Below are 13,922 nucleotides of genomic sequence, written 5' to 3' on the forward strand. Positions count from 1 at the left end.
GCAGGACCCCAGTTGCTGCTTGAGGTGAGTATGGTGGTCAGCAGATTTTGTGTGCTGCTGCTAGTTGTGGATCTGTGAACAAAATTTAGGGCCATTGCCCTTCTGGGTATTAATTTCCAAAGTCCACTTCGTTTCTCAGTTCCCCCAACCTCTTTATTATAAAAATGTCCAAACACACTGAAAAATTGAAAGAATTTTACAGTCCATCACTACTGAGATTCTATATTTTGTGATACTTCCTTTATCACATTTTATATTTTGTGATACTTCCTTTATCCTGTTTCTCTTTTCCACCGTGCAATTCCTCTTGCTTTCTGATGCATTTCAAAATAAATTGAGAATGTCAGTTCACGTCACCCCTAAATATTCAGTAGGCATACCATTAACTGTATTTGTTTATGGTGTTTTTCTTTTTGAGGTAAAATTTGCTACAGTGAAATGCACAAAAATTTTTTAAAGATTTATTTATTTATACAAGAGCTGGGGTACAGGTCAGAGGTGTGGGAGGGTGACAAGATTCACTAGTGACAGAGTGGGGAGCAGAACAGGCAGAGGACCAAAAGCTCTGCTGAGGGGAGGAGCAGGTGAGACTGGAGAGGTCTGCCGTGCCATATGGGTATCTCCCCGGCCAACCAGGAATCGAACCCGCGCGGCAGAGGCTGCGGACAGCCTCACAGTACTGCGCTCAACCCGCTGTGCCACCTGGGGAGGCCCCAAAATGCACAAATCTTAAGGGCACTCACTACCTGTGAGTTTTGACAGATCCTGTCACGTGTGTTACCAAATTAAGATATTGAAATGAATTTGTTTCTATTTAATCCTTAACCATACTGCCACTTTCTGAGCACATTTTCTGAGCACTTTCCTGCAGGTCTCAAGAGCAAGATCTCAAGATCCATGTCATCTTGTTTCCTTCTTGACTGTGGATGTTTGGAAATTCTGAGATATATTTGTGGTCTGTCCCTGCACAGGACTTGAGTTGAGTTATACATTGCTGTGGGTTATCTTACTCTACCTTCTCAATTTCCGTGACTGTTATTTTATTTTATTTAAAGATTTATTTATTTATTTATACAAGCACTGGGTACAGTCAGAAGGGCGGGAAGGTGAGAGAATTTACCAGAGCCGAGCGGGGAGCAGAGCAGGCAGAAGGACCGAAGTACACTGCTGAGGGGAGCAGTGGGCGGCAGGAGAGGTCTGCGCGCCATGCGGGACCCCTCCTCCAGTGGCCAGGGAGCAGCCGGGGATCGAACCGGCACTGCAGAGGCTGCGAGCAGCTTTGCAACCCAGCGCTCAACCGCTGCGCCACCGGGGAGGCCCCGTGACTGTTACTTTAAATCCTGCTGAAGTACATACAACTTCTGCAAGCTGGTTCTCAAATACTTTTTTGGAATGAGACTGAAGGAATTTTCAGGATATTTCAATAACTTGTGGCATCTAAAATGTGAAATTGAGACTGTTTCAGTAAATCTGGAATGAATCGACACCCTATCCACAGAGGATGGACCTGTGTGTATAGTATGCTTTTGTGCACACACACACACAAAGAATTTTTTCTTTGGTCCAGATGCTAACACTGGCAGTGAAAACATGGGTGCTAAAGGGAAGATCCTATGCAGCAGTGGCCTTAGTGCCCAGGACTCCTGCAGGGCAGAGGTTGGGGAGGGGATGGTAGTTTGAATAGTGACCCTAGATGGCCTGAGGCTGGAGCCTGTGGACAATGATGATGATGCTGATGACCACAGCGACAGATCTGGAAGCAACCTACCAACTTGACCAGTGCTTCCCTGCCAAAGCTTGTTGGTTTGAGCTCATCTGCTGGCAATTTCTCTGGTTGTTTCTTAACTTTTTTTGTTCTCATCTCTATTTTTGGGTGTCCCTGCGCTGACTGCAGAAACCCTCAGCCAATCCTTCAGTTCATGAAGGGTGGAAAGGGTGAGGATATGTGATACAGACAGAGGCAGAGTCTTAATGAAAATGGGGATAAAGCCCCCTCGACTTTTCTCTCCTCTGGTCATTCTCCTGTCTCTTTCAGAACATCCATCACAGAACTCACTTCACTTTTTAGGAGGTTGACTGCAGTATCTCCTCACTAGATGCTTAATTTTGTCTCCCCCCCCCCCCACTGTTGAATCCCTGTGGCTTTGCCCAGGGCAATGGTATTTGTTAAAGGAATGAATGAAGGGGCCTCCCCGGTGGCACAGCGGTTGAGCGCCGGGTTGCGAAGCTGCCCGCAGCCTCTGCGGCGCCGGTTCGATCCCCGGCTGCTCCCCGGCCACCGGAGGAGGGTCCCACATGGCGCGCAGACCTCTCCTGCCGCCCGCTGCTCCCCTCAGCAGTGTACTTCGGTCCTTCTGCCTGCTCTGCTCCCCGCTCTGGCTCTGGTGAATTCTCTCGCCCTCCCGCGCTTCTGACTGTACCCAGTGCTTGTATAAACAAAACAAACAAACAAATAAATAAATAAATAAAAAAACATGCCTCTAAAAAAAAAAAACAACTTAAAAAAAAAGGAATGAGTGAAGGATTTTTTGTTTGTTTTACCTTCACCCCTGTACTGATGGTGTGAAAACAAGGTCCTGGGATGGTCCCTGGGCAGGGAGCAGGTCTGGGGTGGGGCCTGGGGACCTGATCTGAGAGGTCTCAGAGCTATATAGAGCACCTCATCTCCAAAGAGGGACTCTTTTTTTTTTTTTTTCCCCCAGAGAGGGTCTCAAAGAAGGATGTTAGTGAATCCATCTGAAAGGTAAGTGTTCGAGGAGACCCATAAGTTTTCTAACACAATAGCCAGGAATCAAAATTTTAATGAAGTGAAAGATCCTAAGGCCTATCTATCTTTTACCATAATTTTAAGTTTAAAATTTTACATAGGAAATACGTGAATATATTCACGTCACAAAGAAATGGCATCCATTTTCCATGCTACCCTTCGAGAGGTCCACACAGCTAATCTGCAATCCTGTAGTAACTTAAAGGAGAACTTTCACAATGTCTGGAGCCCTTGCTGTCCTGCAGTGAAAGAAGAGGATATTCTCAAGCTCCTTGCAACCAGAACCCAATTACTGGCACCAACCTAGACCTCCAAATGGAAGAGTACAACTACAAAAGGAGAAATGATGGCATCTACATCAAACAGCTGAAGGGACCTTCCCAGAAGTTTCTGCCAGAAGTTTGTGCCAAGGTTGCCACTGAAAACCCGGATGTTCGTGCTGTGCAGGGATATGGGCCAGCAAGTGGTGCTGGTTTGCTGCTGCCCCTGGAACTGCTTCCACTGGAACCTTCACCAGCCAGATCCAGGCGGCCTCTGACAGCCGCCATTTCCGGTGGTCACTGATCCCAGGGCTGACCACCAGCCTCTCACCGAAGGGTCTTCTGTTAACCAGATGTTACGGGAGCCACCACTGCTCAAGTAACAGACTCCTCACTGTGCCACGTGGGTGCTGCCATCCCCTGCGACCACCCGGGAGCTCCCTCTGGGTCTCAGGGGCTGGGTGCTGGCTGCGAAGTTCTGCGCCTGCGCCGCGCAAGCTCCCATGAGCACCCGCGAGAGGGCGGGCGGAAGCCCCGCCTCAGAGATGCTGAGGAGACGGGAAAGGAGGCCAGGCGGCTGCTGGAAAGGCTGTGACCAACGAGGAATTTCAGGGTGAAGGGGCAACCCCAGCTCCCGAGTTTATACTACGCGCCCTGAGGTGGCAGAGAGGCCTGATGGCGCCCCTCTGCGAGTTCCCTACCGGGAACAGGCGGCTCAGCCGCCCCTGAAGACCAGGCTGCTGCTGCCACGGCCGGGTCTCTGAGGCCGGGAAGGGACGACCACTGTGTGGCCCTAGGTTCTCCCGCAGACTTAAACAGACAGTGGAAACAAGGTGGATGGAAAATAGCGAAAAAAAGAAAAAAAGGTAACCATTCCCGAAGTATATAGAACAAAGAAGGGTCGGTCCCTTCTCCTTGTCCAAGTCTTCCGCCTCTCCCTCAGGTGCTTACTGTGACGACTGGCAGGGCCCCTCCCCGTATTTCCTCTGTATTTTTGTTTAAATGATTAAGTATTTACACATGCAGGTAGTTTTGTTGGCTTTTCTATTTTAGTGGAGGTAGATAGGTGATATTGCTTAGCAACCTGCTTTTTTCATTTTTTAATGTAGATCTTTCTGGAAGTCTTTGGATCAGTGCACCCAGCCCGGCCTCATTCATTTTAATGCCTTCATAGCTCTCCATGGTACGGCTGTTCCGTAACAGCCAACCGGGGCCTCCCCAGTGGCGCAGCGGTTGAGCGCTGGGTTGGGAGGCTGCCCTGCCCGCAGCCTCTGCAGCGCCGGTTCGATCCCCCGCGAGGGTCCCACATGGCGCACAGACCTCTCCTGCCGCCCGCTGCTCCCCTCAGCAGTGTACTTCGGTCCTTCTGCCTGCTCTGCTCCCCGCTCTGGCTCTGGTGAATTCTCTCACCCTCCCGCGCTTCTGACTGTACCCAGTGCTTGTATAAATAAATAAAAATAAATCTTTAAAAATTAAAAAAAAAATTGCTACTTACTGTTTAAAAAAAAAAAAAACAGCCAACCGGTCTCCGGCGGATGAACATTTTTTTTTTTTTTTTGGCTGTTTTGCCCATGAAGCATGCTGCAGTGAATATGCCTGCACCTGTAATTCCATACCCGTGTGTATATCTATTCCTAAAAGTGAATTACTTAATCAATTGTGATTTTGAGGGATGTTCATTAGCGGGAACCACATTCTTTTTAACTGAAGATATTATATATCTGTGTTTAACCAACATAACCAGTTAGAGAATGAGAACGGAACGGTGGCTCAGAACGTGGGGGCCAGTGAACCAAATGCTGTGGTTGGGGACGGGCTTGGCTCCTGCTGGGAGTTGGGTGGCAGGAGGGAGGTATATTTGCTCTAGTTAATCCGTGAGGTAACTATCACCGGTCCAGAGTGGTGTATTTCTGTTCACAAATAATCTTATTGAATGAACCCTGCTGAATGAGAAAGGGCACTATTACTTTTTTTTCACCCTGTCCTATAGGTGAAGAAACTGATGTTGAATTGCACACTCGACTAACTGACTGGCAGGCCTGGGGTCTGAGACCAATTTTCAGGTGCTTTTCTACCAGACCAGCTGCTTTCCCCTTTCTCTCTGTCTCTCTGCTACTTGTTCCCTCCTCTTCCCCCCTTCTATACTAAACCCTCTCCATACAATGCTGTTCTCACCCCCAAAGCCAACTCTGCAGGTTCTAGGAATATGCAATGAGATTAGATGTGGTTAGGATTTATCTGCAACACACCTCCTGAGGCTGTCCCAGTGGGAATTTATAGTTTCTCAGTGCACAGAATGTGGGGCCTGAATTTCTTCACCCAGTCTCTTGACCCCCAGAGCCAGAAAATTCCTTAAATTTGGAGAATAAATGATTGGAGGAAAATAGAATGTATAAATGGATATATTCACAGTCATGGAAAAGCAGAGACCTAATTTACAAAAGTGCTTTATCATCAGACTCCAATGATTTTTTCATTGTGTTTATGTGTTTTTAACAATTTCTTTTTTCCCTTTTGTGCTCTTACTCAAATGTGATCATCCTATGTGTGCAGTTTTGAATCCTGTTGTCTGTTTTACTCGAGAATGTAGGGACAAAGGCAATTTCCCCCACCTCTTTGGGTTCTTCTTTTTAAAAAATATTTATTCACGTGTACATACAAGAACTGGGGTACAGGCCAGAGGTGCGGGGTGGGGGGGGCGCTGAGAGGATTTACCAGAGACAGAGTAGGGTACAGAACAGGTGGATTGACTGAAATACACTGCTGAGGGGAGCAGCCGGCGAGACAGGAGAGGTCTGCTGCACCATGTGGGTCACCTCCCTGGCTGGGGATCGAACTCTTGTTGCAGCGGCTGTGGATAGCCTCATAGTGCTGTGTCTTAACCCCTTGCGCCATTAGAGAGGCCCTCTTTGGGTTCTTCTTAAGCTGATTAAGCAATCAAATCAACATCAGATGGATTGGTGGGAGGAAAGAACAAATTTAATTACATATGTATGGAGAACCAATAGCTACAGGTTGTAAAGTCAATGGGAGCAAAATGAGGGTATATATCCTGAGCTAAGAATTGAGGTAGGGGGGCTGCCCTGGTGGCTAGGGGTTAAGTCTCAGCACTATGATGCTATCACTGCTGCGGCCTGAGTTCAGTCCTGGCCAGGGAGCTCAGCATGTGGCTCAGCAGACCTCTCCTGTCTTGCCCGCTTCTCCCCTTGGCAGTGTATTTCAGTACATTTGCCTGTTCTGCTCCCCACTTTATCTCTGGTGAATCCTCTCAAACCCCACCCTCCCTCCGCACCTCTGGCCTACACTCAAGTTCTTCTACAAAATAAATAAATGTTAAAAAAAAAAAAGTGGGGTAGGACCTGGGACTTCAAGGAGAGCGTGACTCACATGATGAAGACCAGATGCTCTGTAAGTTAGAGGATTCCCTGCCACGTAGATAGGTTTCCTGATAGAAGGCTTATTTTTGGTAAAAATCGTAATTCTGGATAATACACCAAGTTTTCATTCTTCTGGGGAATTAAGGGAGTAAGCCTGCAGGCCTTTGGTTGACCTCAGCTTGAAATAATCCACATGTCAAAGTGACCCATCTTGGGAAGGCCTGTTCATCTTGGGGATGCCTAGCCTACAAGATCATAAACGTTTTTCTGTTAATATACTATAGGATGGTGATTTCCAGGAAGGCCCCCTGCTGTCCTGATGGGACTTGGGATATATTACCCCCAAAGTGTGGCACAACTCTCATATGAGAGGTGCCTTCCCTATACCTGGGAGAAAGAGTTTCTCCAAATCCAAAGGATACTGGAAGATTACAAACAAACATTGCTTCGGTTTCCCCATATTACTGCCACTACCTCATATTCTCTAATCTATCGTATTTCTATACAATTGCCCCTCTTCATCAAGTCCACCACAAAAATGCTCAGGTTTCTTTTCTTCTGGTCTTCATTTCCGTCTGAAGGCTCTGAGGCATATGAAACTCAATTTTTATGCTTTTCTCCTAGTAATCTTTTTCAGTTTACTTTTTAGATCCAGCTAGGGGGCCTCCCCGGTGGCGCAGTGGTTGAGCGCTGGGTTGCGAAGCTGCCCGCGGCCTCTGCAGCGCCGGTTCGATCCCCGGCTGCTCCCCGGCCCCGGAGGAGGGTCCCACATGGCGCGCAGACCTCTCCTGCCGCCCGCTGCTCCCCTCAGCAGTGTACTTCGGTCCTTCTGCCTGCTCTGCTCCCCGCTCTGGCTCTGGTGAATTCTCTCACCCTCCCGCGCTTCTGACTGTACCCAGTGCATGTATAAACAAAACAAACAAACAAACCAGCAAACAAATAAATAAAGCATGCCTCTATAAAAAAAAAAATAAAATAAAAATAAAAATAAAAATAGATCCAGCTAGGAACCCGAAGATGTTCAAGGAAAACTTTTCCTTCCCTTGTAGTTCCCACTTCCTGGTATTCATGTGCAGTGTAATATGTCCCCCCCCCGCCCCCCCCCCCGGCCCTTAACTTGTGCTAGAGCTAGTGATTCACTCTAATGACTAGAATACAGCAAAGTGAGGGGAGGTCGCCTCTGAGGTCAGGCTACAGAAGGTCTGCGTGCCTTCCAGGTTGCTTGCTGCCTCTTAGGGAAGCCGCTGCTGGGTTGTGAGTTGCCCACTGGAGGTGCCCACAGATGAGGGATTCATGTCTCCAAGAGCCAACAAGGATCTGAGACTGCCAACAGGCTGTGAGTGAACTTGGAAGAGAATCCTCTCTCATTCAACCTTTGAGATGACTGGTGCCCCACCCACACTTAGATTGTAGCCTCCCTAGAGTCCCTGAGGCACCCAGACAGGCTGTGCCCAGATTCCTGACCCACAGAAACTTTTAACTTTTCATTAATACAAAATTCAGGGCCTCCCCGGTGGCGCAGCGGTTGAGCGCTGGGTTGTGAAGCTGCTCGCGGCCTCTGCGGCGCCGGTTCGATCCCCGGCTGCTCCCCGGCCACCAGAGTAGGGTCCCACATGGCGCGCAGACCTCTCCTGCCATGCCCGCTGCTCCCCTCAGCAGTGTACTTCGGTCCTTCTGCCTGCTCTGCTCCCCGCTGTGGCTCTGGTGAATTCTCTCACCCTCCCGTGCTTCTGACTGTACCCAGTGCATGTATAAACAAAGCAAACAAACAAATAAATAAATAAATAAAAACATGCCTCTATTAAAAAAAAAAGAAATATATTTAAAAAAAAACTACAAAATTCAGTAAATATCTTCTGTCCAATAATCCGTTTCTGAATTTTCTGAATTTAGGATCATTTCCTGAGGGTCAGCCCAACAGGGAGATTATTGAGGCCAAGATTCAAACATACATAATTTTTCATAAAGATCCTCAAATTGCTATCTTCCAAGGGAGGGAGTGGACAAGTTGGACCATTGTGAGGGTCCACACCCATGGTGCTTCTACACACCCATAGCTGGTACCTCTCTTAGGCTCCCTGATCATCTATGTCTCCAATAGTGACCAGGGAATGATATTTTCCTTGCCTGCTCTCAAGATTATTGTCTGACTTGAAATAAAAATCATGTGAATGAATGAAATGTTCCTCGTGCCTGTACAGTCTCTGTAAGACTGGGAGAGGTTATGTGTTTTTGTTTTTGTTTTCTGAGAATCCCAGCAATTTTCAGAGCTCAGTGTATCACATCCGCTCCCCATTTCATAGGAAAAGAAGCTCTGATGACCAGGGATTAACTCAAAGTCACATGGCAATTCATGGCAGGGCAGATAAGCAGGCCTTTGCCTCCAGTGCAGAATTCCCTTCTCTGACCCATACAGACTCCCAGTTTGCCTGAACCAAGTATCCAGGCAGAATAGCACATTCCTCCTCCAACCCCCAAAGACTCAGAACACTCCTACATTTCAAGAAAAGCTAGACCCCAATCCTCCCTTCCTTTGCTGACCTGGCCACCTAGCCACACTCATCCCCACCCACTGAGGTTAATAAATCACCCTGTTGGTGCCTAATTCCTACATCTGTTGTGGGCTGGTCTCACAGTTCCAGCCTCCTTTCTCTTCAGGACCCTTCTCTTAGGCCATGAACACCATCCGGATTGTTTATATCCCCCTGTCACCATGGCCAAGAAAACAGGAAGTGTCTGAGTCACTCCTTGTCCCCTGGGCTTTGGCCATCTGGACCTGAGTTCTGGAGTCATGGAAGGACAAGGAGGCTCTTATGGAGGCTCCAAGATGATTCTTGTGGAGTCCACTGGTTCAGTACTGTCTTCCAGCTGGTGGCACCCCAAAATAGGCAGTGATGCAGGCGCTTCCTCTAGTTCTACCTGGGACAAAAGAAAGAGCACTGCCTTAAGACTTGGAATTCTAGACTTGGTTCTGCTCCCCACTGGCTTTGGGCCTTGGGCCGTGGGCTGGTCTGATGGATCTCAAACTTGGTTATATATTGGATAACCCACATAGCTTTGAAAAAATACTAACCCGACTCCACACCCAGCGATTTGTACTTAATTTTTAAAAGCTCCCCAGGTGATTCCAAAGTGTATACAGTGAATGACTCTGCTAGTAATTCACCTCTTTAAGCTTCAGACCCTTGCCTGCCAGATGTGGCTAATGATGCTATTTTCCACAGCTGCTAAGAGATAACTGAGACCCTGGGTGTTGAAAAAGTAAGCGCTAGTATTACAAGTCTTCTATGTCCACCAGTGGGAAGACTTGCGCTGGAGTGGGGTAACTTGAGGGTTCCCTTCACCTTTAAACCCAGATCTTGAGCATAGTGGCAGGACATTGCAATCATTGTTGAGTGTGGGCGAGTCTGCCCCCGCAGTGGTTGTCCTCCAAAATGCCCAGCTCTGAGCCGAGGAAAGGCAAGGTGAAAGAGCAGCCAGTGTCACCCCAGGCCCAGCCCCCAGAGAGCTCTTGATCCTGTAGGGAATAAAGCAGGAACACAATGACTCAAAATACAAGATCAAGCAACAATAAATTCCAAGAGAAGAAGATAAAAGGGTCAAAAGAAATATGTTCTGGGGCCTCCCTGGTGGCGCAGGCGGTTGAATGCGGCTCTGTGAAGCTGTCCGCAGCTTCTGCAGTGCTGGTTCGATCCCCGCCTGCCGTGGAGCAATCCACATGGCGCAGGAGACCTCCTGTCTTGCCCACTGCATCCCTCAGCAGTGTATTTCAGTCGGTCTGCCTGTTCTGCTCCCTGCTCTGTCTCTGGTGAATCCTCTACCCTCCCGCACATCTGGCCTGTACCCTGGTTCTTGTATAAATAAATGAATCTTTAAGAAAAAAAAAAGTAATATGTTCTGGTTGGAGAGAGTAGGGAAGGCTTCCTGTAGGAAATGACACAAGTATCCATCCAGTAGTTTCCAGTAAATTCTGATAATCCTAGATGGAGGGAACTGAAGGAATACAGAACATAAAGGTAGGAAGGGAAGTACAATCAACTTCCCAAGGTCATCTGGGAGGTGTGAGTTGTGAATGGAGGATACAGGCAGGGGCCAGTGTTACAGTGTGATCTGATAATGCCTTATCTCATGGATCTGTTTTTCATCTCTATTGTTTCAGCTGACCTTTGCTATCTTGTCTTGTCACCTTATATGTCTGGTTATCTTTGATCACAGGATGAACATTTGTTTGAATACTACCTTTAGAAATTACTTAAGGCTTAAAATGATGTCATCTTCCAGCAGTTAGGATTTTAGTAAGCTTCTGCAGGGACATTAAGCATCTAGGATCACCTTAGTCTCATATCAAGGCTTAACAGTTTCAGCTTACCCAGATAATTCAAAGTCAGAGTTCAGAATCTGCGAGTCAATGTGCTTCTCTTCCCCTTTACACTTAGAGTGCAGCCTTTGGATCATCCAACCCCAGGCGATTACCCTCAGTTATGTTCCTTCACCCCACCCCCACCCTGCAAGCCTCTCAGAGGCCCTGCTCAGTGTCTCAGCTGCCTCTCCCCATCAGACAGTTCCCCCAAGGCAGAAATGCTTTCCAATGCTCAGATCACTGGCCAGGCGATTTCTTCATATCTTCTTAGCTCCTTGATGCTTTTAATATTATTTAAAATATTGTGGTCAGTATTTTAAAGTTGCCTTTAGTAGGAAGGATGGCCTGAGGAATCTAAATCTGCCTTTACTAAAAGTAGAGATTCTGTTGTCCCCCAGTGGTAATTATCACATATTAGAGCATTATAGAGTACCAAATATGCACAAAGTATTTTTTTAACGCAAAAATTTTAATGCCATGGCTAAGTAGCTCCCATTCTTGGAATCCATTTCCACATACTTCCCAGTTCCGATGCAGCTCCTTTTCAGTTTGATAACAGGATTAGATTTTACATTTTTATTCAAACTTACTGTGCTAGTAGAATATTCACCCCTAAGATGTCCACATCCTTTCACCCCAGAACCTGTGAATATATTACCTTATGTGACAAAAGGGACTTTGCAGGGCCTCCCTGGTGGCGTAAGGATTAAGTCTCAGCACTATCATTCTATCACCGCTGTGGCCTGAGTTCAATCCCGGGAAAGGGAGCTAACCCACATATGACACAGCAGACCTCTCCTGTCTCGCCTGCTGCTCCCCTCTGCAGTATATTTCAGTAGATCCACCTGTTCTGCTCCCCACTTTGTCTCTGATGAATCCTCTCATCCCCCATACCTCTGGCCTACACCCCAGTTCTTCTATGCATAAATAAATACATCTTTTTTTTAAAAAGTGACTTTGCAAATGTGATTAAGTTAAGGACCTTGAGACAGGGAGATGATTCTGAATTATCCAGGTAGATTCAGTGTAATCACAGGGTTCATACCAGGGAAAGAATGGAGCAGGAGAGGAGAGAGAGAGCGAGAGAGAGAGAGAAGGAAACATTCTCCCCTGAGCCTCCAGTAGAAATGCAACCTTACCTTTAATGTAAACTTGATTTTAGCCCTTTAGAGAGACTTTGGTCTCTGATACCCAAAACAGTAAAATAATACATTAGTGTTGTTTTAAGCCACTAAATTTTTGGTAATTTGTTACAGCAACATTAGGAAACAAGTATGTTATAAAATAAAATTTTTTATTTAACCCCAAGACTTCTGAATTTGATATGATCCTAAGATATGGAAATACCCATTTGTTGAGTTTTAAGAACTTTTGAATGACTGTAACAAGTGAGTCATTGAATAAATGAAAGCTCAAGTTTGTCTCTGCAGTTGTGTTCACCCAACACACTCCACTGAAGACATAAAGTTATATTCCTCACAATTCCTTGGTCCTTGTGGCTTAAGTGAGTGCTGATGTGTGATTTTTTTTTAAAGATTTATTTATTTATGCATACAAGACCTGGGGAACACTGTAGTCTGCACCTTCAAAGTATTCACCTGTAGTGGGAACTTCAGACTGTGGTCATGAGGGGGTATGGTACAAGCCAGGAGAACTCATTGTGCAGAACATCTCCCAGCAGAGAAAGGGGTGGGGAGGAGGTGTGGTTAGGAAGTCTTGGAACATGTGGGTTGAGAAGCCCTAGAGTACTTGCAGGGACAGCATGCAGACTGTTTGAAACTGGACCTGGTCAGACTGGGGTGTTGCAGAGGTGGGGGTACCTGGGCTGGGCTTAATGGGGGTCACTCTGGAGCCTGGTCCTTCCATCTGTTTGGATTCAGGCTGGCTCCATTCTAGTCCTGTCTTGTTCTTGTGACCTCAGTTTCTTCATCTGAATAGTGTCATTCATACCAGAATCTTTCTCTTCGCAGGGAGGCAAGAAGTTGTTGGGAGGCAGAGAAGAGAGCCTGTATCTGGACTGCTGACCTCAGAAGGTAAGCAGGGCTCCAGTGCACAGCCAGGAGGAGTCTGAGCCCATCCACCTCCCTGGAAAGGTAACAAAGAATTGTCCCCGGTCCCAATTTGATTAGGAAAAAAAAACCTGTTTATAAATACCCAAGTCTAGAACATAACTATTTTACATATTAGCACAAAGTATTTTGTTGTATGCTTTTAAAACATACACTGAATTTTCTAGTCCCCACACTCACACTGACAATGGTGGGTCACACACAGATGGTTGGATTTGATCTCTCAGTAGGGCTGCCAAGTTAGCAAATAAATATCAGAATCCCCAGTTCAATTTCAATCTCAGATGGGCAACTGATACTTTAATATAAGTATGTTCAAGGATTGCCTGGGACATAAATTAAAATATTACCTTTTTTATCTGAAATCCAGAGGAGCGGCACTGATGGCCTGCAGAGGGCGCCCTCCTCCCACAGGTCTCAGAGCCCCCTCCCCAGTGAGGTGGTGATCATGGATGGGTTTGGGAAATAGTTCAGGCCCAAGAGGAGGGCCCTCACCCAGGTCAGAGGTTTTTAACCTGTCAGACCCACTACCCTCCTTATATAAAACATTGTGCCTTCTGCTTGTATTGTCCTGAAATGAAATTCACAGATATTGCATCCAATCTACAGACATAATTAAAAAAATAAACATATTGCCTTAATTGCAATATAAAGGAAATTTAAAAAAAGTGATTGAGAATAAAATAAAATGTAGCTTAGTCTGTAAATGTTTGAGCATCATGACACTAGGAAGTCCTTGTAATGTTTAATCACCCTGGGCTTTAGCCATAAATAAAAACTCAGATATGACAGGTAAAAGGAGGTGGAGGGCCTCCCCTGTTGGCACAGTAGTTGAGCGCTGGGTTGCGAGGCTGTCCGCAGCCTCTGCAGCACCAGTTCGATCCCGGGCCACCAGGGAGGGTCCCACAAAAAAAAAGGGCAGGTGGATGTAGTATTCTGGTGGGTCAACTATCTGACATAATTTTCTTTCTTTTTTTTTTTTAAAGATTTATTTATGCATATAAGAACTGGGGTACAGGCCAGAAGTGTGGGGGTGAGAGGATTCCCCAAAGACAGAGTGGGGAGCAGAACAGGAAGATTGAAATACAT

Source organism: Talpa europaea, assembly GCF_964194135.1.
Source record: "Talpa europaea genome assembly, chromosome: 8".
NCBI classification, from domain to species: Eukaryota; Metazoa; Chordata; class Mammalia; order Eulipotyphla; family Talpidae; genus Talpa; species Talpa europaea.